The 21,556-nt window shown below is 42.9% G+C and overlaps 1 long non-coding RNA gene across 2 annotated transcripts in view; it reads right to left on the bottom strand.

The window, feature by feature from the left end:
- The window catches only part of LOC138838769 (uncharacterized), a 70,174-nt gene extending 50,171 nt beyond the window's left edge, over nucleotides 1-20,003 (bottom strand). For both annotated transcript variants that reach the window (XR_011375746.1, XR_011375745.1), the window contains exon 1: nucleotides 19,852-20,003. This is a non-coding gene — a long non-coding RNA (uncharacterized lncRNA). The remainder of the gene's footprint in view (nucleotides 1-19,851) is intronic.
- Between the last annotated feature and the right edge of the window lie 1,553 nt (nucleotides 20,004-21,556).

The raw sequence follows: 21,556 nt of genomic DNA, 5'->3' as shown, positions 1-21,556 counted from the left end.
GAGGGTGGCAAATAAGCAAGTCCCAGCTCTGATGCCTCTACCCCTGGAAGTACTCCTGACTCTCTAAAGATCTGACCCCTTATATTACCTGGCAGAAACCTTTGGACTAAGTTTCATCTTAGCACCTTTTACACCATATCATTATTCTGCGGTTTCCTCAGAATAATGTGACAGAGAGATTGTATGTCCCTGCCAGACAGCTATAATCATAGGACCAGGAAAATAGTTTGTGCACAGTAAATATTAGGTGGTTAAAAAGTGAATGAAGAAGTAAATTTCAGGGTAATATGAGAGATGGGCTTACAACACAAAATGCTGATGGAGCTTCATTAGATATTCAAAATGGCAGCATGGATCCAGTATGGTCACAGTGCTTAGGGAGTTACAGTCCTACTTACAGTTCCTAGAAGTCCATTAATATCTTAATTTATTCCTATTTGTTTCTAAATTTGTTTGTATTTATTAGCCATAAATATTAACTAAATAAAAATATTTAGCATGTCAATTTTTTGGATCTTTTAGGCCAAGATTGAGAAGAGGTTCTTGAGCAATTTTTACCTCAATTACCTTAGACAGAAGGAAACCATCTAGAGGGTGCCACCCTGGGAACTCATATTTCACGCTTGTGTACAGCCTGACCCAATGAACCCTCTCCCTGCAGTAAAGGACTTGACAAGAAGATTCTCATTCCCCCACCAACAAACATGCCTGAAATGCCTGAGAGTTATAGGTAGTAACAGTTTCCTGCTCCACAAAATAGTGCCAAGTTCCCACAATGCAACTGGCCCCCAGCCCTGTGGGCTGGCAGGAGAGCCAGTGAGTATGTGAGAGTGTGCTGGGTGATGAAGAGCCCTCTCTTGGCATCCTGAGGGGACCTGAGGATGCACAGCCATAGAACAGTCCCCAGGCCTTTCTAACCACCAGTCACCGCAGCTCAACCAGGGTCAGGCCAGGGTCAGAGCACTGAGAGCAGAGAAGAGCAGAGCCCTTCCCAGGTCTCCCCAGGGCCTCTCCAACTCGCCTGCTGCTGCACTGCGGCGGAGAAAGGAAACTGCCAATGATCTCCCTTAGTTTTTTCTAAGCAAGAGGAGGAGGGGGGAAAAATAGCAGCACACAATTAGGGAGCTGCTGAACTTCTGAGCAAACTAATGAATAAAGCAGCCCTTGACAACTTCCCCCAACTGCTGCCGACAGGATAATTGTGTCTAATTTCTTAATTTTAATGCCGTTGTTGCATTTGGCTTCTGCTAATGAGATGTAAATATGTGTTGCGGGTTTGTGGATTTGTTTAATTGCAGGGTAGCTGAACAGCGATTGGACAGAAGGTTAGTCTTTTATTTATTTCTTTTTATTGTTATACACCCCTGAGTGCCAAAATGTAGCTAAGGAGGCCAGTAGCTATGGCTGTTCACCTTTCTCTTTCCCATCTTCTTCAGCAGAGGGGAAGGGAGACTCAGGGCCTCCTGGTGAGGGCAAGTAGTCTAGGGTGTGGGAAGAGGGGTGAAGATGAAGGCTCCCTGGACCACTTTCCTTCCCAGGGTCATGGTGCTTTATTTCCCTCTCTTGCCACACTCGGGGAAGAAGGCCAGGGCTGGGCAAAAGTGTGCTCTGGAGCAGCAGGTGGAACCCTGACCAAAGCTACTTGCAAAGTGATAAAGATGGCAACAGGTGTGGGCGGGGGAAGGTGGGGGTTGGGAACAAGGAAGCAAGAAGCCAAGCAGGCTGGTCCCCTGCTCTTTGGAGACCCATAATAGAGCCTCAGCATTGCAAGAACAGTATGGGTAAGAGGAGGGGCCCAGGTCCTTTTTCCATTGCTTGAAGTGGAATCTGCATCATTCTCTTTGTAGAGCAATCATTCAGGCACTGAGAGAGGGCTCTTGCTTCCTCTACAGCTTCTCTTTAGAGGGACGGCCATTCACTCTCCTGACCCTGAGCCCCTCAGAAACTCTCGAATGGATCCTCAGCTAGTCTCACCAAAGCTGCAGACCAAAGATTCTAGAAGACGTGCTTTAATGTGTCAGAACAACACAAACAGTCCTTGGTTTTCACATAAAATAGTAATTAGAAATGGCACAGGCTATCTGCCCTGTTACTGTACCTACTGCCTCCCTGCCCCACACTTCCTGTCTCTTCCATTTCCCCTTGCAAGGACAGAAGCTTCATATTATATCCTGTGTGTTAGTTCTTCCAGAGATATGGGTATTTTAGCTAGAATATTCTGATAGACTGATACTGCCTGAAGGAATAAACCTCTACAGATGGAACTTCCTAGCCAATGAAGCATAGCACATTTAATTTTAAGAACAGATACTTTAAAATATCTTAATAGTAGAAAGGGTCATATTGGTGTGGCTGGATGGTATGGATGAGCATAGATGGTATGGGTGGGTGGGGCTGGCATGAATGGGTGGAGCTGGGCAGGGTTGGAGTGAGAATGGCCAGGGACAGACAGGTGCGGAGTGCAGGACCCTCCTTTCTTCTTGCCTGCCTCACCTCTCCCTTACATTAGTCTACTTTTGAGTCCTTTGCTCCTCTTCTGTGCATTCCTTCATGTGATTTCGCATTCCCTTTTCTTCCTTACCTTCATGTAGGTATCCAGGTGAGCCAAATATACTTCACTTGGCATCGGAAGGTCCCAGCTTTCATGCCTCCCTGCCTGCCATGATGTTTTTCCAAGGCAAAGGTCCCTAGCACCAGAAGCAAAGCTCCTAACCTCCTTTATTCCCACCCTCCACCCATCTGAAATTTGAACATCTCACTCCACCTTCCAGGTACCTGCTTGTCCAGCCTCTCCCACTGCCTTCCAAGAAAGACCCTCCTGTCACAGGCAGTTCTGAGGGCCAGGGCTTCTTCAGTTACATTGACCTGAGAATGATGCCACCATCAGAGCAACAGCTCTGTTCCACTATAGAAATCATGGTGCCCGGAGACCTGGGCCTCCCGTGCTCCACAGGCTTGAGTCCCATCTACATGGTCAGGGTTTATACAGAATGCCTACATACTTTACATAAGGGACCTTCAAGTTTTGCTGACAGCCCCGTAGGCCCTCCTTCCACCCCACCAAGACATACTGCCTGTCTTGGTCCAACTCCAGCTGCTTCTTAGAGTGCTGGAAACAGCCTGACTTCTAACAGCCACCTGGAATGTCGAGGATGTTCCCATACATGGCCTTTCTGAGCACCTGTCATCTCATATTTTTCTTGTGCTTTTGTCTTCTTCCATTTCCCTTAGTATTTTGTAATTCCCCTCCTCTCTTTTCTTTTCTTTCTTCAGCTAGGCTATTGCTGCTATCCAGATTGTCCCCCTCTAAAGTTTCCTGTGCAGGAAGTTTGGTCCCAGTGTGAAGATGTAGAAGTGCTAGAGCCATCAAAAGATGGGGATGAGTGGAAGGTGATCAGGATATGGGATTCCCCCTTGTTATTCGCAGGGTGCCCCCTTGTCAATAGGTCAATGCCAGCTCATAGGGAGCATAGGATTATTTAGGAGTGACTCACTTCTTCAGAAAGCAGTTTGTTATGAAGAGAATCTACAGGTCTCTTCTGCACAGAGATGCTACCTTTCCACTTTGCTGCCACGTTACCACACAAGCAAATGGCTCTTACCAAAGCAGTGACTTACAGTCACCAGAAATACAAGTCAAATAATCATCTTTGCTTTCTAAGTTATCCAGCCTGGGATATTTTATTATAGCTACACTAAATAAATGAACACATTCATCAGCCCCTGACAATATTTTTTCCTCTTTCCTTGGACTTTCTCTCTATAACAGTTATTTTCTGAGCTCACCAAGCACCTGCTTGCCAGGGTAAGGAGCAGAAGACAGGTTCAGAGCTCTTCCACCAGTCTCAGATGGAATTGTTCATTCTCAAATACATTGGGTAAAAACATCTCTCAGATTGGTTTAATAATGATCATAGAAAACAGCATGAAGCCTAAAAAGCACATCACATCAATATTTTGCACACAAATTGTTTTAATCAGTCACACAGTGATGAGATCACTCCAATGCCATGGATGATTTTGCCAGTATCACCCGATGCCACTGCCTTCTTTGCTAACTATTAGACATTCCAGCCCTAGCATTTAGCAAAGGATCTGGCTGGTACTGTAATATATGTAACCCTCCAAACAAGCAAGCACAAGAGTAAAATGTAAGGGCTATAACAAATTTAGTGGGCTGTATCATTTCTTCCTATTCTTTAAGAACAATCTGTGATGCTCATTAAATTTACAATTAAATTGCAAGTCAGGGTTATGGGGCAAGAAATAAACCAGGTTGAAAATGAGTAGAAGGCTGTAAGGTCTGGTATTTCTCCAACTGCAGTACAAGTGCCTAAGTCTTTTCTCTGGTCCCTGGGGTACTTATTTGCATATTTCAGAGTGGACTGAGATGCTTGGACATCAATTTACTTTTTATTTCTTTGTTTCATTTTTCTGAGAGGAAACATTTATTCTAGCATACAAGTCCAGCTCTGATCCCAGATCTCAGATCCTTGATCTCAGATCTCTTATCTCAGATCCCAGAGCAGAAAAGAACTCTCCTCCCAGGATGGCTGCACCTCAAGGCAGCATTGCATTTGTAATTTACAATTCTAATTGCTATTGTTGTATAAAAAAGTATGTGGCTTTTATATATAATTGTCCTGAATGTGTGCTATAATCACTTCTTACTTTGAGGATTTTGTTGATTCTTTGAGATTTTTTTCTTAGTGAGTCTTAAATTCAGGAGCGTGGCCATCAACTTGGCTTGCCTAATCAAGGCTAGAGCTGTCTCACTTGAGCCATACTTCCAGTCATGCATCTTATTGTTTTAATTGTTGATGAAGTTTCTCTGACTTTTTTCCCCAGGCTGACTTTGAACTGCAGTCCTCCAGATCTCAGACTCCTGGGTAGTGAGGATTATGTGTGTTAGCCACTGGTTTCCTGCTGAGATTTTCTACAGAGACAATAAAACCAAAGATGATTTTATTTCTTTCATATAAACATGTATAGGTACATACATGTGTGTGTGTGATGTTCAGAAACAGTAGTGAGAAAGGGCATTTTTACCTTCTGATGTTATTTAGAAATTTCACGTTTCTCATCCTTAAGTATAATGTTAGCTGTAGATTTTTTTTAATGTTCTTTATCAGATTTTGAAAGTTCACTCTGTACTTTTTGTTTGCTAAGAAAAGATGGTAGATTTTGCCAAACATTTTTCTACATTTATTGGCATAAACACGATCTTCCTTCTGTTGGATTGATGTGATGAATTACATTATTTATCATCAAATGCTTACATGCCTAGAATACGCCAAACTTGAGCATGGCATTTAATGTATTGTGTTAATTTTCTAATACTTTGTTGAGAACTTGCACAAGTATGTTTATGAGATTGGTTTGTGGTTTTATTCCTTTCTTGTAATGTCTTTATGTGGTTTGGGTATCATCATAATACTTAAGAAATGTAATTGGCCTACATATCTTCAGATTACAATTCTGTGGTTTCAACCAATCTTGTATCAAAAATATTTGAAATGAGGCACTGGTGATTTTTATCTGTAATCCTAGCTACTCAGGAGGCTGAGATTTGAGGATAACAGTTCAAAGCCAGGCCAGACAGGAAAGTCTGTGAAACTTACCTTCAATTAACCACCAAAAAGCCAGAAGTGGAGCTGTGGTTCAAGTGCTAGAGCATTAGCCTTGAGCATAATCTCAGGCCAGTCATGGGCCTAAACTCTGGGCCTGGGTGCTGCCCCTCAGCTCTTCACCTCAAAGCTAGCACTCTACCACTTGAGTCACAATGCCACTTCCAGCTTTTTCTGCTTATGTGGTACTGAGGAATTGAACCCAAAGCCTCATGCATACAAGGCAAGCACTCTACCACTGAGCCACCTTCCCAGCCCCAAATTTGAAAAAAAATGCATCCATATTGCACACAATCAAACATTTTTATATGTGACTTAGGGATTAGCATAATACCTAAGAAATATAATTGGCTTTCGTATCTTCAGGCTCCAATTCTGTGATTTTAACTAATCTTGTATCAAAAATATTTTTCAAAATTACATTCACATTGAATACATGCAGATATTTTTCTAATGATTCCTAGGTAAAACAGTACGATTATTTAGACAACATCTTGCTCTGGTTCATTCCTCAAAGGCTCATATGTTGCTATCATGGCCCTGAGTATGGTAATATTGAAAGGTGATGAACCTGAAAGGTGGGTAGGCCTAGGGGCACTGTCCTTGGAAGACACTGGGTAGTTTTCATGATAAAGAGGGTCAGTCTCCACTCCCAGTCTTGCCATCTTACCCTGAGCAATCATCATGGTGCACTCTGCTATGATGATAGATAGCCAAGTCCTCACTAGAGCTACAGCCATGCTATGTGGACTTTCTACTCCAACCCTGTCTGCTAAATGTATCTCTTAGCCTTGTAAACCATCTGGTCTCAGGCATTTCATTATAATAACAGAAAATGAAGGGGAAAAAATGAGTTTCATTAGGAATACAATACTGAAATGTCTTAAAGGGTACAGGAGTTATGTCCGGTTGCATGCAAATACTGCATAACTTTAACTAAGGACTCAAGCATCTACAGATGTCAGTATTTGTGAGTGATAATAGAATTAATTCCTTCACAAATGCCCAGGGCAACAGTTTTTTCTCCACTTTTATTTTCTGGAAGAGATTGTAGACTTTTTTTTTTCCATTTGTGGGCTTGAACTCTGGGCCTGGGAGCTGTCCCTCAGCTCTTCAGCTCAAGGCAAGCGCTCTACCACTTGAGCCATAGCACCACTTCCGGTTTTCTGATGGTTAATTGGAGATAAGAGTCTCACGGACTTTTCTGCTAGGGCTGGGGTTTTTTTTAATTTAATTTTATTTTATTTGTGAACATACTGTACAGAGGGGTTACAATTACATGGGCAGGATAATGCGTACATTTCTTACCAAGCATTGCAGTAGGGCTGGTTTTGAAGCATGATCCTCAGATCTCAGCCTCCTGAGTAGTTCAGATTACAGGTGTGAACCACCAGCACCCAACATGCAGACATTTTAATAATATGTCTCAAACATTTTACACAATTTACCAAAGATTTGATTTGGATTTTGTGGTCTCTATTTGGGAGATTATTAATTAATAATTTAATTTTAACAGGTAAATAGCATATTTAAATGTAGGTAATTTGTCAGTGAATTGGCCCATTTTACATCAGTTGTCAGTGGCATAGGTTTTTCTCCATTAATAAACTTTATTTTTATTTCAATGTTATATAATCTGTACAAGTGCTTTCTCATTCATTTCTTTGTTTTTTGGGGTTTTTTTTGGGGGGGGTCCGGTTGTGGGGCCTGAACTCTGAGCCTGGGCGCTGTCCCTCAGCACTTCAGCTCAAGGCTAGTGCTCTACCACTTGAGCCATAGCACAACTTCTGGCTTTTTTTTTCTCCTTATAGTGGTGCTGAGGAATCGAACCCAGGGCCTCATGCATGCAAGGCAAGTGCTCTACCACTGAGCCACCTTCCTAGCCCTCTCATTCATTTCTGATATGAGTAATTTGTGTCTTCTCTTTTTGTTTTTAGTTAATTTAGGTTTGTTTTTCAATTTCATTGATTTTTTTAAAGAACCATCTTTTGGTCTTCTTGACTCTCTCTGTTGATTTTGTTTTGAATGGTACTGCTTTGTGCTTTGCTTTTTATTTCTTTACTTCTGTTTATTTTGAGTTTAATTTTCTCTTCCTACTGTAGCTTCCTAAGGCAGAAGCTTTGATTATTGATGTTAAGCCTTTCCTTTTCTGATCTATGCATGAATTGCTAAAAATATCTCTCTAAGCACTGACTTTACCATATACCAGAGATTTTGAGGTGTTGATTTTAATTTCTGATATATTTATAAAACTTTTTTGCTGATTCATGTATTCTTTAGAGATGTATTATTTAGTATCCCAATTATTTATGAATTTTCCAGCTATCTTTTTGTTGTTTTCTAGTTTAATTCTAGCACTGAGATAACACTTTATATAATTTCTAGTGCTTAAAATTTGGCAAGGTGTTTTAAGGCTTTTGGTGTTTTCTTTCTGGGCCTGGGCACTGTCCTTCAGCTCTTCAGCTCAAGACAAGCACTCTACCACTTGAGCCATAACACCACTTCCAGTTTTCTGGTGGTTAATTAGAGATAAGAGTCTTACGGACTTTTCTGCCAGGGCTGGTTTTGAAGCGTGATCCTCAGATCTCAGCCTCCTGAGTAGTTCGGATTACAGATGTGAATCACAAGCACTGGGCTTAAGCTCAAGGCCTCAAGTTCTTGCTTACCTTTTTCACTCAAGGCTGATGCTCTGCCACTTGAACCATGCCTCCACTTTTCCCTTGGTGTTTTCTACTTTGTAATTGTCCTATGTAAACTTGAGAATGTTTTATGTTCTGCTGTAGCGGATGGCATGTTCTGCTGATGTCAGGTGGATAAGATAAATTTCCTGCTGGACATGTCCACTCCTGATCCAGAGGTGTTGACATCTCCAGCTGCCTCAGTGTATTCAATTATTTCTTTTTATACTTCTATCTGTCAGTTTCTTCTCCTATGCTTTAAAACTGTTACTAGTCATACATATTTCTTTGTCTCCTTAGAGAACCAGCTCTTTTATTATATAATCACTTCTCTATCCCTGGTAACTTTTCTTGCTCTAAAGTCTGTTTTGTCTAAAAATAAGATAGCTAACTAAGAGCTTTCTTTTGATTATATATATATATATATATATATATATATATATATATACATACATATATTCATATACCTCTTGTCTCTATATATTGATTTATACATATAGATTTACATATCTATTTTGATATATTATATATAGTTATAGATATACATATATCCATGCTTTTGCTTTTAATCTGTGTCTTCATATTTAAAACAGATCATGTGGATAATATATAGCAGGCCTTGTTTTTATCTACTCAAACAGTCTCTATCTTTTAATCAATGCTTAAAATTATTTTCAAAAAATTTTAAGCATTAATTTTAAAAATAATTAGTGGTATATTTTTACTAGTATCTACTGAGAATGGTGGAAGACAACTGTACGAGGTTGAGGTAGGAGGATGTTGAGTTCAAGGACAGTTTGAGCTATATAGCAAGACTATCCTCAGCAAAGCCCAGATCTACCCTATTCATTTTTCTTTTCTAACTAATATCTTTGGGTTTTTTCTTAGTGTATTAATTATACTTCTTTCACTTTTATAGTGGCTTTATACACTTTTTATATTTTTAAAATGTTTCTAATATATACTTGCAGCTAATCCTAGCTGTCTCTAAAATGCCCTATGCCTCATGAGAACCTTACAACAGAGAATTCCCAATTCCCTCCTCTTCCTATCCCTTATTATATTACTATTATCCATTTCACCTACTCTTAGCTCTAATTATCAAATGAATTTGTAACTATTACTATTTTGAACCATTATGCTTGATTGCCATCCCATTTCCCCAAAGGAAGCTAGAGATTAATAGTTCAAATGCTCTCATCAGCTTACCCTTCACTCCATGAATGCTTATAATGTCCACCAGGGACTTGGCCCCAGGGAGGGCCTGGTGGGGATTTGCCCTCGGGTAGCTCACAGTCTAATAGGAAGACAGATGTAACAAGCAAGCACAATGCAAACCTAATCACATTTGTCACAAGGTTATAAGGAAGAAAACAGCATGTGTAAAACAGCACTGAGATGGGATAGTGTGACTGCAATCAATGTATGCCAGAGACATCAACATCCTGGAGAAGGTAGGCCCTGGCCCCAGGAGAGCTGGAGCTGGGTGGAGGTGCAGCATGTGCAAAGGCCTGAGGCCAGGTGATTCTAACTTTCCATCAATCTTCACTGATTGTCTTGCATCAGATTTTGTCCTATTCAAGGTCAGACCCCACACTTTGCCCTATGCATTCTATTTAATATAGGTTGACTGACAGAATTAGAACTATCATGGAGATTTGTGCAGTTTGTTTGGAGCCATCAAACAATCCCATGGGCCTGAGTTTCTGAATCTTTAAAAAGGTTGTGTTTAGTGGGGGGGAGAGGGGGTTGCTGAGAGAATGGAGGGCCTGGCAGCTAGAGAGCAAAGGTAGCTATAGTCAGCAAGATGCAGCACCTGTCCTGCCCATGGGCAGATAAAACAAGCCGGTTGCTGGGCAGGCAGAAGCAGATGGGAAGATGCTGTGAGAGAAGTAGGTCAGATTTCAGATCTCTGAGCCCATGGTCTCACCTCAAGAGAACTTGATAAATCCATTGAGTAAAGGGCAAGTGGATGTTATCTGGTTAGGCTTAGCTTCCACGAACAAAGTCTTTGCATCTGCTTGATGCAAACCTCTAACTGCCTCTGTCTGCATCTGCAGACCTGACTCTCAGATAGATGTGGGACAGAGATCTATGCTGGCCAGAGGAGGAGAGGAAGGATGGAGGGCTGCATTTCCAGAAGCTGAGCTTCCTGTACTAAGGTAACTTCTCTCCAGCTAAGAACCAAGGTGTGCAGACCACCAGCTCCAATTTAAGGGCAGCAATAAAGGGAAGGGAGGAGGTGGGAAAAGAACATTTAGCACCCACGGTCTCTATAACTGGGGCTTGGGCTAACCCACCTCACTCCCAGGGGCTTCAAGTGCTTTCTGTACCCCTTATCTCTGGGCCCTCAGACCCATGCACCGGCCTGCACATAGACATATATGCACACGTGTGCTCAGGTACATAGGCATGCTCATATATCCACGTGCACACACTCAACTCCACAGCCTAAGCAGCTGCCATTGATGGCCTGGCTCTTGTGTGATAGTCCTGCGAATCCTGTGTTATGAAACTGTTTCCATCACAGATGGAAAGGATGAGGAAGGATGAGGATGTAGATCAGGTTGACCCAGTTCCTGAAGCCGTATCTTTCCACTATGTTCAGGTACATTGAGAGGAAACATAGATACGTCTTCAGAGGAAAGACCCTCTCCATTCACACTGGTCACTCTCTGAAAATACCATGACATCTCACCAAGAGCCACGATGGATGGATACCTATGGAGGTCACAATATCATGATTTGACCCAAGCTTGGAAAATCCCCAGCCGAGAGCAGCCTGCACTCAGATCTGTGTTCTGCCACCTATCTTCTGTGTGCCTCAAGTAAGTTTCTCATATTATTCTGTTTTGCATTTCTGTAACAAAATTCCCAAGTCTGGGTGTCAGTCAGCTTTCGGAGGCTGTAACAAAATACTTGAGAAAAGAAGAAGTATTTGTTTGGGCTCACTGCTGCAGAAGTTTCATTTGAAGATCACTTGGCTGTGTTGTCTCTGATCCTGTAATCAGACGCCTGTGGCATTAAAAAAAAGCTGCTTATAGCTGTAAGAAGGCAGAGAGTAAGCAGGAAAGAGAAAGAGTAAGAGATGGGGGAAAAACAGAGAAAAAACAAGAGAGGAAGCAAAAGAGAGTGAGAAAGAGCTCTGTGCACAACAGAACACAGAAAGAACAAAGGGTTTGGGGGACTATCCCTTTCAAAAATATGCCCCAGTGGACCTGCCCCCTCCAGCTAAGCCCAGCCTCTAATGATTCTACCAACACCCAGTAGTGCTTAATGGGGACCAAGCCTTCACCACATATTCCCTCCAGGGGCATTCCAGATCCAAACTCTTAGTACTAGGTAATTTATAAAGGAATTATTTGACTTCCACTCTGGCAGATCAGAGCATGGCATCAGTATGTGCTCTGCTCTGCTCTCCTCTGCTCTGCTCTGCTCTGCTCTGCTCTGCAGAGGGCCAGCGGTGGATGGCATCACAAAGACAGATGCAAGGGAGGTGCCAAAATCCTGGTAACAATCTATTTTCGCGGGAATTAAGCCAGTGCACTAAGAGAACTGCATTAACTCTTCACAAAGGACAGTCCTCCATGAACTAAGTACCTAGCAGGAAGTCCCAACCTTCTTAAAATGTCAATCACCTCAGCACTACTGCTGAGGACCACACTGCCAGCCTAAGAGCCTTCAACAGACAAACCACATCCAAACTACCCTGTGGAACCTATGTTTCCATTCCTCAACCACAGAGGGATTCATGTCACCCATTCCCAGGGTTCTCAAGAGAGTTGGAAGACTTTATATTTATATAGTGCTTAATGTAGTGCTTGGCAGTGTTGGCTCCCATGGTTATTATTACAGTTACCCAGTACTTCCTCTAACCCCAGGAGGAGCACCATGGGCAGTTCCCCAGGCTCTCATGGTTATTATTTCAGTTACCCAGCTGTGGAAGAAGGAGCTTTCTGAGCAATTCAGGTTCAGATGGTGCCAGCCCCTAGTGCCTGTCCAACTGAGGTGGGCAGCTAGTTCTGACTCACCCATCCTTGAACTGCCAGTCCCGCCGTCCCCAGCTGCACGGCAGACACACCCTTCTGGGTAGCCTTCTTGCTTTTGAGGATAGGTGCACAGTAAATGGAGGGGTGCCTCCACAGTGCCTAGCCCCTCAGGTTCCCCCAGCCTTGCCACAAGTAGGCAGACCCTGGTATTCTTCTCCATATATAGAGAAGAGAGCTGGGAAAGTTCAAAATGTAGCTGAAAAAAATCCAGTCTGCAAGTTTCAGGCTGGGCAGTGGAAAGTAGAGCTTTCATGGTTTAGCTTGGGAGACAAAGGGGCTTTGCTGACTATTATTTTAAGCAAGATCACTATCTCAGTTTCTTCATCTATAAACGGGGCTAGTGATAGCTCTAGGCACTGTGACTGATGTGCCTGGAAGGGATGTCGTCAATGGCACTAGTGACTCCAGCTGCCACAGAGACTGGTTGTTGGGGTCTCTCTGAACCCCAATAGAGAGGAACATTCTAGTCTTCCCCTTGCCTGGCCCTTCTTATAAAGAGATGGCAGCTCTTTTACTCTTCCTTGTTCTGTTCTCCTCCAGCAAACATTAATTATGCATGAAGTTTTCCCTCCAGCAGAAGGGTTATAATTAATTGATGTTGGGACCATAATAGATTCCAACACAAACTCCATTTCATTGCATCCACTGTACTCTGTGAGTGCTGTTTGCTGTCGGGCATAATTCCATAACTCACTGTGAAATGTGACACCATCGCCCCCCCTCCCGCAGCATGCGCTTCCCAGCTTCCAGGAAGAGGAACCAGCAGAAAGGAAGTCACAATGGATGACACAGCTCTACCTGAGGAGCTGGTGGGACTCTTGGTGTCCCTTACCTTCCTATTGGCTTCTGCAGCTGGACAGAAAAGAGTTCATACTGGTAATGTAAACTTCTTCATCATAATTGTGTGACCTATCGCATTTGTCCACCCTCTCTGAGCCTCAGCTTCCTTTATAAAATATAGTAATATATACACCTTTTTAGAATTTGTAAAGATTCTTCCAGAAATCTTTTTGTTAGAATATGGTACTAAGGTTGGACCCAAAACTTTGTACTTGCTAAGCTGGTGCCACAGTTCCAGCTTTTAAGTCAAATAAAGTTACCATGCCATTAATAATTTTTTTAAAAATGGACCTAGCTCCTATTTAAAGACATTCACTGTACTTCCAATACTATGTTGGATCATTCCATCCTTGGAGCATTGCAAAGGCTAGGCCAGCTCCTGCTTTCCTGGGTGTTATAGATAAGGTGTCCCAGGAGGGTAGTCTTCCTTTAGGATGGCCCCTATCAAATGATCAGGGCTGGAAGAATAAGCCCAGGCTTAGTTTAGTGCCTGAGCTCACAAACCAGCATGGCACCTGGCTATTCTGGCCAATATCTTCTCAGAGAACAGGAACAGAGAAGGGGGAGAGAGAGCTAGTGAGCAATCAAACGGGAGAGAGAGAGAGAGAGAGAGAGAGAAAGAGAGAGAGAGAGAGAGAGAGAGAGAGAGAGAGAGAGAGAGAGAGAGAGAGAGAGAGAGAGAGAAGAATAGAAGAATTGCTCCTGACCCCAAGTGTCTAGACCCTTTTGTTACTCTTAGGTGACAAAGAGTTGACAAAACTAAGACCCAAACTCCTTCCTCCATCTTCTTCATCTCCTGCCTACTGGAAGCCCTCAATGAGACTTTCTTCTCCAATCCTTGCTAAAGTACTTGGGGACTGTGTTACAGCTCACATTTTTATATGAGAAGGAGTACACTCTAAAATAATGATGAAAGAGTGTAGCAAAGTAAATACATAAACCAATAATCCCATAATCCTTTATTATCAAGTATTCTGTGCTATGCATAATTGTGCTGTATTTTTTTACAATTGGTAGAGCAGTTGGCTTATTTATACCAGCATCTCCACAAGCACATGAATAATGCAGTAAGCTACAACCTTACAATGTTAAGACAGCTACAATGTCACTGAGTGACAGGAAATTTTCAGTTCTGTTTATAATCTTACAAAACTACCATCATTTGCAGTCCATCATAGACTGAGACATCCATCATTACACAGTACATGACTGAATTTGCTATTGCCCATGTCTTCCAACAAAATATCAGACTTGGGTTATAGGTTTTTAAAAAATCTTTTTTAAAGCTGTATCTCCAGGACCTATAACAGTGTCAAGAACAATAAATAGATGTGGAACAAAAGAAAGGACTAGGATAAAATGCTGCTCTCCTTTCTTTTTTAATGTGTCTACAGTAAAACAGATCAGAAACATACAAACATGTACACATATACATCTAAACATATATACACACATGTGTGTGACATGCGGGGAGGGAAAACCCCAGCATGGGTATCCTATCATTTTTATTCAGAAAGCCACATTTCAGGACATACACACACACACACACACACACACACACACACACACACACACACACACACAAGATGCCACATGCTGGGAGAAGGCAGACTTTAAGACAACTTGACCTTCAAAGAATGTGCAAATGAATCGTGTCCAGCACTTCAGAACTGATATCTGAATGCAGAGCAACTGAACTAAGTGGAGTTGAAGTTGGATAAGAGCTTTCTGGGTGTCTAGCAAGCCTAGCTCTGAAATCTACAACAAGGCACACTATATTCTCCCCATGCCAGTTAGGTTTAATGTAGGTAGTGATCCAGGTTTGATCCACTTCCTGACTGTAGATGCCTGGGCTACCCAGGCCTGAGCTGCCCTTTTGAGGTCTCAGTCAAGTATTAGGCACTTTCTAGGTTAAAGTCCACTGGTTCTTTAGCTGACCAACTGGAATCCTTGGAAACCAAGTGTTAAAGGGAATTAGAACATTTAAAATCTTAGCACTGAAGTCCCCAGATTTGACAATGACCTTGACCTCAGGCAAAATTAAAGAACACATCTAAGCCCAGCTGAGACCATCATAGAAACCATTATTGTAGACATCTAGCATGCCAATATCAAGTTATTAGTCACATTTCACCTCAAAGGGTATCAATTTGGACAATAAACAATATTGATGTTCGAATAATAATAATAATGGCACTTATAGAGCTTTTGTGGAGATTCAATGAGCTATACCTACAATAGTTGCCAGAGTAGCATCTAGTCTGTGAATCAGAATAAATCCTGTGTCTGCCTGCTTGGGCTTTAGGGCTGTGGTACGCTGCCTCTGTCCAGGGTGCTAGGCCCATCCTCAGACCTCCTCCCATTCCATCCACCTTGGGCTTTACTGATTTCTCTTCATCCCCCTTCCCCATTGGTCTGCCTATGTTGTGATTCCTGGGACACTGAGGGCCCTGCAAAGAGAATGTCACCCACCCTGCAGTCATGACTCCTGTGATGGATGTGCTCCTGTCCTGACCACACAGGTAACAGATGACCGAGGCCATTTAGGGAAGCATTCCCTTATCTCACTCTGGCAAAGGTTCTCTCTTCCTCTTCTTGAAAAATGGGCAGCCAGCCCATCTGGGAGCCATGACCACTTGTCACAGAGCCTTCACCGAGGTTGATGGATGGAATTTCTGCTTTCCAGAGAGAAGTTTTGCAGAGGAAACCTCTCCCCTGGGCTTTGCCAGCCTCATTGTGAGAAAGCATGTACTGTCAGGACTGGTAGGAAGCTTTGGTGCAAATATCTGCTTCTGCAGTTAAGCAGAGCTCCATTCAGAGAAGAAGATACTGGCAGGAGGTTGTGGTGTTCCTGATCTAGAACTCAAGCCAGCAACCCTGTCATTCTACATGACCAGAGCTTTCCATGTGAAATCATGAGAACTCTGGAGGGCAGTCAGATCACTAATGCAAGAGGGAGATCCAGAAACAGGAATTAGGGAACCCAGTGAGGCTGTGCTCCGGCATGGACTCCCAGAAGCCTGCCTCTCTCTTCCCTGGGGCCAGCCTGCATCTCTCTTCTCTCTGCCACAGCCACTAATACTGATTGTTGACTAGGCACTGGCCAGGTTCTGCCTGCCTCAGCGATATGCCCAAGCCCTTATGCCTTGCAGGGCTAAGGCCATACTCAAACCAAAAATAGTGTTATCTGAGATGCATTTGTAATGTGAATCTTGTATATCACCTGGCATCCCTCCATGCACAAGGCCTACACTGCCCAATGCTTGCAGGATAAGCAGATGCTGACAGTCAGGTCTGCCTATGGGGCAGGGCCTTGAAACCTTCAGAGAACCCCCAACAGATAAGAGCAAACAAGGCCCCACAGAGCATAGCCAGGGACCCTCAAAATTCTGGGCCTTCTGGGATATAACTAGTTCCTAAGCTTAGAGCTAGACATCTGCTAGAAATAGAGAAAGGCCAAAAGAGACAAGTGGCTGTCTTGGGAGCAGATGCTGGGAAGCAGAGTCTGCACCCTTCTGCAGTCTGATGCCATCCTCCAGGTCTTCAGGGAGAGGATGACAGAGTAAGCAGAGCCACGGGGAGCAGACCTGAGCTGACCCACATGAGATCAGCAGATGAAATGCTCTTCAGAGCTACATCAAAGCCCAAAATCCATGCATGGATTAAGTAGTAACATGATACACTGTGTTCTTATCCATGATACATATGTTCAAGACCACCAGTGGCTGTCTCAACCCATGGGTTGTACTGAATAAATCCAGTGCATACTGCCTTTTCCTAAGATGAAGTTTCCTTTATGAATTACACAGAGTAAGATATTAATAACAACAATAATAGCGTAATTCTAAAAACACACCTTAATAAAAGTTATTTAAAACTGATGAATCATTTATTTCTGGAAATTTCTACTTAATATTTTTGGATCATGGTTTGCCATGGGTAACTGCAACTGTGGAAAGTAAAATTGAAGAATATTTGGTACCTGAACAAATACATTTCTTTGATTGTTGTGTTTATATGTCTTCTGTCTGAATAGCAATGTCTTCCTTGTGTACTGTTAACTTTATAGTTATGACAGCATAAAAAACTGCCTCTTTCCATCTCTTTACCAGCCCGCATTTGCCAAATTAATTTTACTCCAAGGCTTCTAATCTCTCTCTCTTTCTCTCTCTCTCATTCTCTGTCTCTTTTTCTCCCTCTCTGTAAGTGTGTGTGTGGTCTTCACTGTATTTAGTCAGCTGTTCAACTTGACAAGACTCTCACTTTAGCATTGCCTGTATTAATTTTCAACAAACCTCTTCCCTTTTGTGTCATATTTCCTTATTCTCCTTAAGTTTGAATGCCTTGTAGCACTTCAATAATTGTCATTAAATCTCCCACATTGTGGTACTGTCCCCAGTGCCTAGAGTTCCAGAATATCTACTTCTCATGCTGGTAAGTATAGTCATAGAAGGATACATAGAATGTATTTTATGTGGTTACTGTGAACTCATAATCAGCCAGGACATTTTTGTCTCGATGGGAGTCTTTCTTCCTGGCACCTTAGAGCATCCCACACCTTGGATTGATTTTATGTCCATTGCTCATCTTGAGACTCTTGTCTCACATAGGAACAGCCAGTTTCATCCATAAACCAATAAGGTATAGAGTCCTCGGGATCCCCATTACTCCCAAGAGATGTTTTCCCACTCAAAATCAGACAGAGATAGTCTCTTCCCTGCTCACTAGGCATTGGCAGACTTTTCTACTCCTCTTTTAAATGGCAGTGCTGACCTGGAAGGGGGTCCTTTATCCTAGTGGTTCCTTGTCAAGTCCTCACACATTTATATATGTGCATGCATACATACATCTATACTCATGCATACATGCTTAAGTATACATGCATTCACATGCATATAGGCACAAATCTACACATATATGCATAAGTGTACACATATACACATTCAGAACACATACAGCCACTGAAGTGTTATCTCATAGTCCTACAATGCTGGTTTTAATGCCTTGCCACCACCAGCCACTGGAGATTTTCATTTATTTTTTTTGTCTTCAAAGCATATTATATTTGATCAACTTCTACTCAACTAATCTGCCACTTTGTATGGAGAATTACCCCATGCTAACAATTGTTCTTTGCCACCATCCTCCAGGATCCTGATAGCAGAAGTAACACTGTGCCCAAAGGGTAGGATGTGCTTGGCATCCCTTCAGAAGGTCACAGCAGGGCAATGGTGTCCATATTTCCCAGGCCTCTTTTTTGTTGTTACACACACACACACACACACACACACACACACACACACAACACACACACACACTGAGGGTATACTTGTGCCTAAATCTCCCACTGTGATGGCAAATGGTGAGATATGGTGCACAAGCCTGTTCAGACAATGGCAACCTTGCCTGTTGGAGCCCAGTGACACTCCTTATAACCAAAACTGGGAGTCCCTCTGTCAGGCATGGCACCCTAGAATGCTGATTAGTAACTAGAACTCATGCTAAATGCCAAGAAAAGGGAAACATTGGGAACCCCAGCCCTGACCCAAACTGAGAATTTAAGAGTGCTAGGGAAAAACAGAGTGCTAGAGTCTGAGCAGATCATCTTTAAACAAAGGCTCCCTGTGCCCCACCAGCCAGGTAGATGGCAATAGTAGAGCCAGTGTGTGCCTACTAAACAATCATGGGAGCTAAGCCCTTGATCATTGTGATCCCAACTCTTTTCTTCTCTCCTGTGGCCAGAAAAGAATTCAATTTGATTCAGAGGGACGGTCACCTTCTATGTTTGTCTCATCTCTTGCTTGTGTATTAACCCAACAGGCTCCAGGCACATTCTAGTCAAACCTAGGGGAGGCTCACCTCCTCCACCCTGACACTGAGGAGAGGCTGATGTCCTGGCCTTTCTTTTCTTGGCCCTCTGTAGAGGCATCCCTAGAATGGCATAAGGAAGCTACCTCTTACACCAATTTCTTGGGGTACAATAGGGCTGGGAAGAGTTAAAAGGTGGGAGAAAAGAACCTTTTACTAGTCTGGATCATCCCTGAATGTGCCTGGGGCTGACCTGATCAATCTTCCCTTCACATCTCCACCTGCCAGCCCACAGGATCCATGGGAGCTTCCAGTCAGTGCACAGCACAGACCACGTCTGTCACTAGCTCCAGGAGAGGAAGAGAACCTGCCTGCCTGCCTGCCCTCCTATCTGCCTGCCTTCTTCTTTCCTTCTGCCTCCCTCCTTCTCTTGCCCATCTTTCTCCTCTTTTTCCTTCCTGTATGATCCTTTGCCAAAACAAGGGTGTGATGACAGGACAGGACAAAACAAGCTCTGTGCTGCACTAACTGTGCTGCAATCCCAGGAAGGGAGTAGGAATACAGGAAGAAGACTCATCCATTATTAACTCCCATCAGGGACTCTGGCACTCTTGAAAAGCCAATTGCATTATTTAAAACTGGCTTGAATTTGGCCCCAGATAAAGAGTTGTATCTCTTGTTGATGGTTAGCCCCTTTTTCCTGTGGCAGCTTCCCTTTTCCTTAGAAAAGACACAGACATCAAGCTGAGGTTTAGATCTGCTGACATATTTCACTTCCCCCAACTGCCAGATGCAGTGACCATTCCCCTCTCTTAACTTCCCCAGCTCACAGAGAGCATACACACTCACTTGAGGAGAAATCCACGCTGGAGATCTGAGTTGCTTTGGCTGGACCACCTGGAGTCAAGACAAACATGCACTTCTGCTAGGCACCACTGGGAAGAAAGACTGGCTACTCCCGTGAAGCAGACTGGCTATTGAGGGGCCTGAGGTCCTAGCCTGGGAGAAGAAGGAAGGACAGAGCTGCAGACTGGTTGCTATGGAGATGTTCTTTTCCAGTAAGTGGAGGAGTGGGGCTATCAGCTGAAAAACTCCCCTCCCCCAGAGGAAGGAAAGACAGACACTGATCCCTAGGCATTGAGAAATGCCTTGCCAGACTTACTGAGGGAAAGAGTGGAGAGGTGAAAGGAGGAGAAGGGAAAGAAGGGGAGGGGAAGGGAGATGGAGGGAAGGAGTACTAAGGGGAGGAGATAAGCAGAGGGAGTGAGGAATAGGAAGGCAGCACTTAGTGTATATTAATTCCACCTGATCCTCATGTCCCTGTGAAGAAGGTGCACTAGTATCACTTTAATAAGAATACAAACAACAGATGCTAGTATAGATAGGAGAGAAAGGAACCCTAACACACTGCTGGTGGACTATAAACAGGCACAACTACTGTGGAAAGCAGTTTGGAGATTCCTCAGAAAACTAAACACAGAACTACCTTGGAGGAAGCAACACCATTCTTGGGCATTTATCCAAAAGTTTACAAATCAGGAGCAGTAAAGCCACCAACACACCCATGCTCATTGTTTCACTATTCACCATAGTGAATATATATGAGTTAAATACATAAAATGCATCCATCAGGAACAATGGTATTCACATCATTTGAAAAGAAATGGATGGGCCTGGAAAAAAGATGAGTGAGGTACATCAGATCCAGAGAGACAAGCATGTATGTTTTTGGTCATTTATGGGAGTTAGATCTAATTTACAAATGCATATGTAACACATATGGAGTCAGATACGTATGTACACAAACTTATTAACTAAAGTATGGCATGTGCAAGGGAGCATTCCAATGGTGTACTCCTTTGAACAAAATAACTGAATCTAACAATGAACATCAGGAAGCTGGTACTTAAGGTGTCAGGGGGATGTGGTGGTTAAAGGGAGTGGATAGATGAATGAAGAGAGGAAAGGTAAGAAAGTGAAGTCTAAATGTTTAATATATATATGTGTGTGTGTGTGAAAATGGAACTAGGAAAATTGAGGAAGTGGATGGGGCTGGGAGAGATGGAGGAGAAGGAAGAGAATGATAAAAAGAGTGACATTGATCTAGATGCATTATCCTCATAAACTGGTATATTGAATCGAAACTCCTTTGTATAACTACTTAAAGATAACTTAATAATGATGATGATCATAATAATAGTAACAATAATAATAATAGAAGACACTGAAGCTTTGAGAGCTATACAGAGCCTTAGGACCGAAAATCTGAAGCTGTTTAAATCCAGGTTTCTCTGACACCACCATCCATACTCACCCTTCTACACGATCCTGACAAATTGCTCTGTGAGTAACACATCTCACTCTGAAGCAAGTCAAGCTGGGCTTCTATTCTAACCCCAGTAGCCCTTTTCCACATGGCTCCCTTTAGCACAGAGATCTTTTATCTGAGATGTGTTCTATCGCTGTCAGTTGTCACTCACTTCCTGTTCCTCATGGCTTTCTCTCCTTGACTTTAGCCTTGGCCTTCTGCTTCTCTGCAAACCTACATCAGCTT

The sequence above is a fragment of the Dipodomys merriami genome, unplaced genomic scaffold, assembly GCF_024711535.1.
Source record: "Dipodomys merriami isolate MVZ:Mamm:240054 unplaced genomic scaffold, mDipMer1.0.p SCAF_29, whole genome shotgun sequence".
Taxonomy (NCBI): domain Eukaryota; kingdom Metazoa; phylum Chordata; class Mammalia; order Rodentia; family Heteromyidae; genus Dipodomys; species Dipodomys merriami.
The sequence above is the reverse complement of the archived record's forward strand: the minus strand, read 5'-3'. Positions and strand labels throughout refer to the sequence as shown.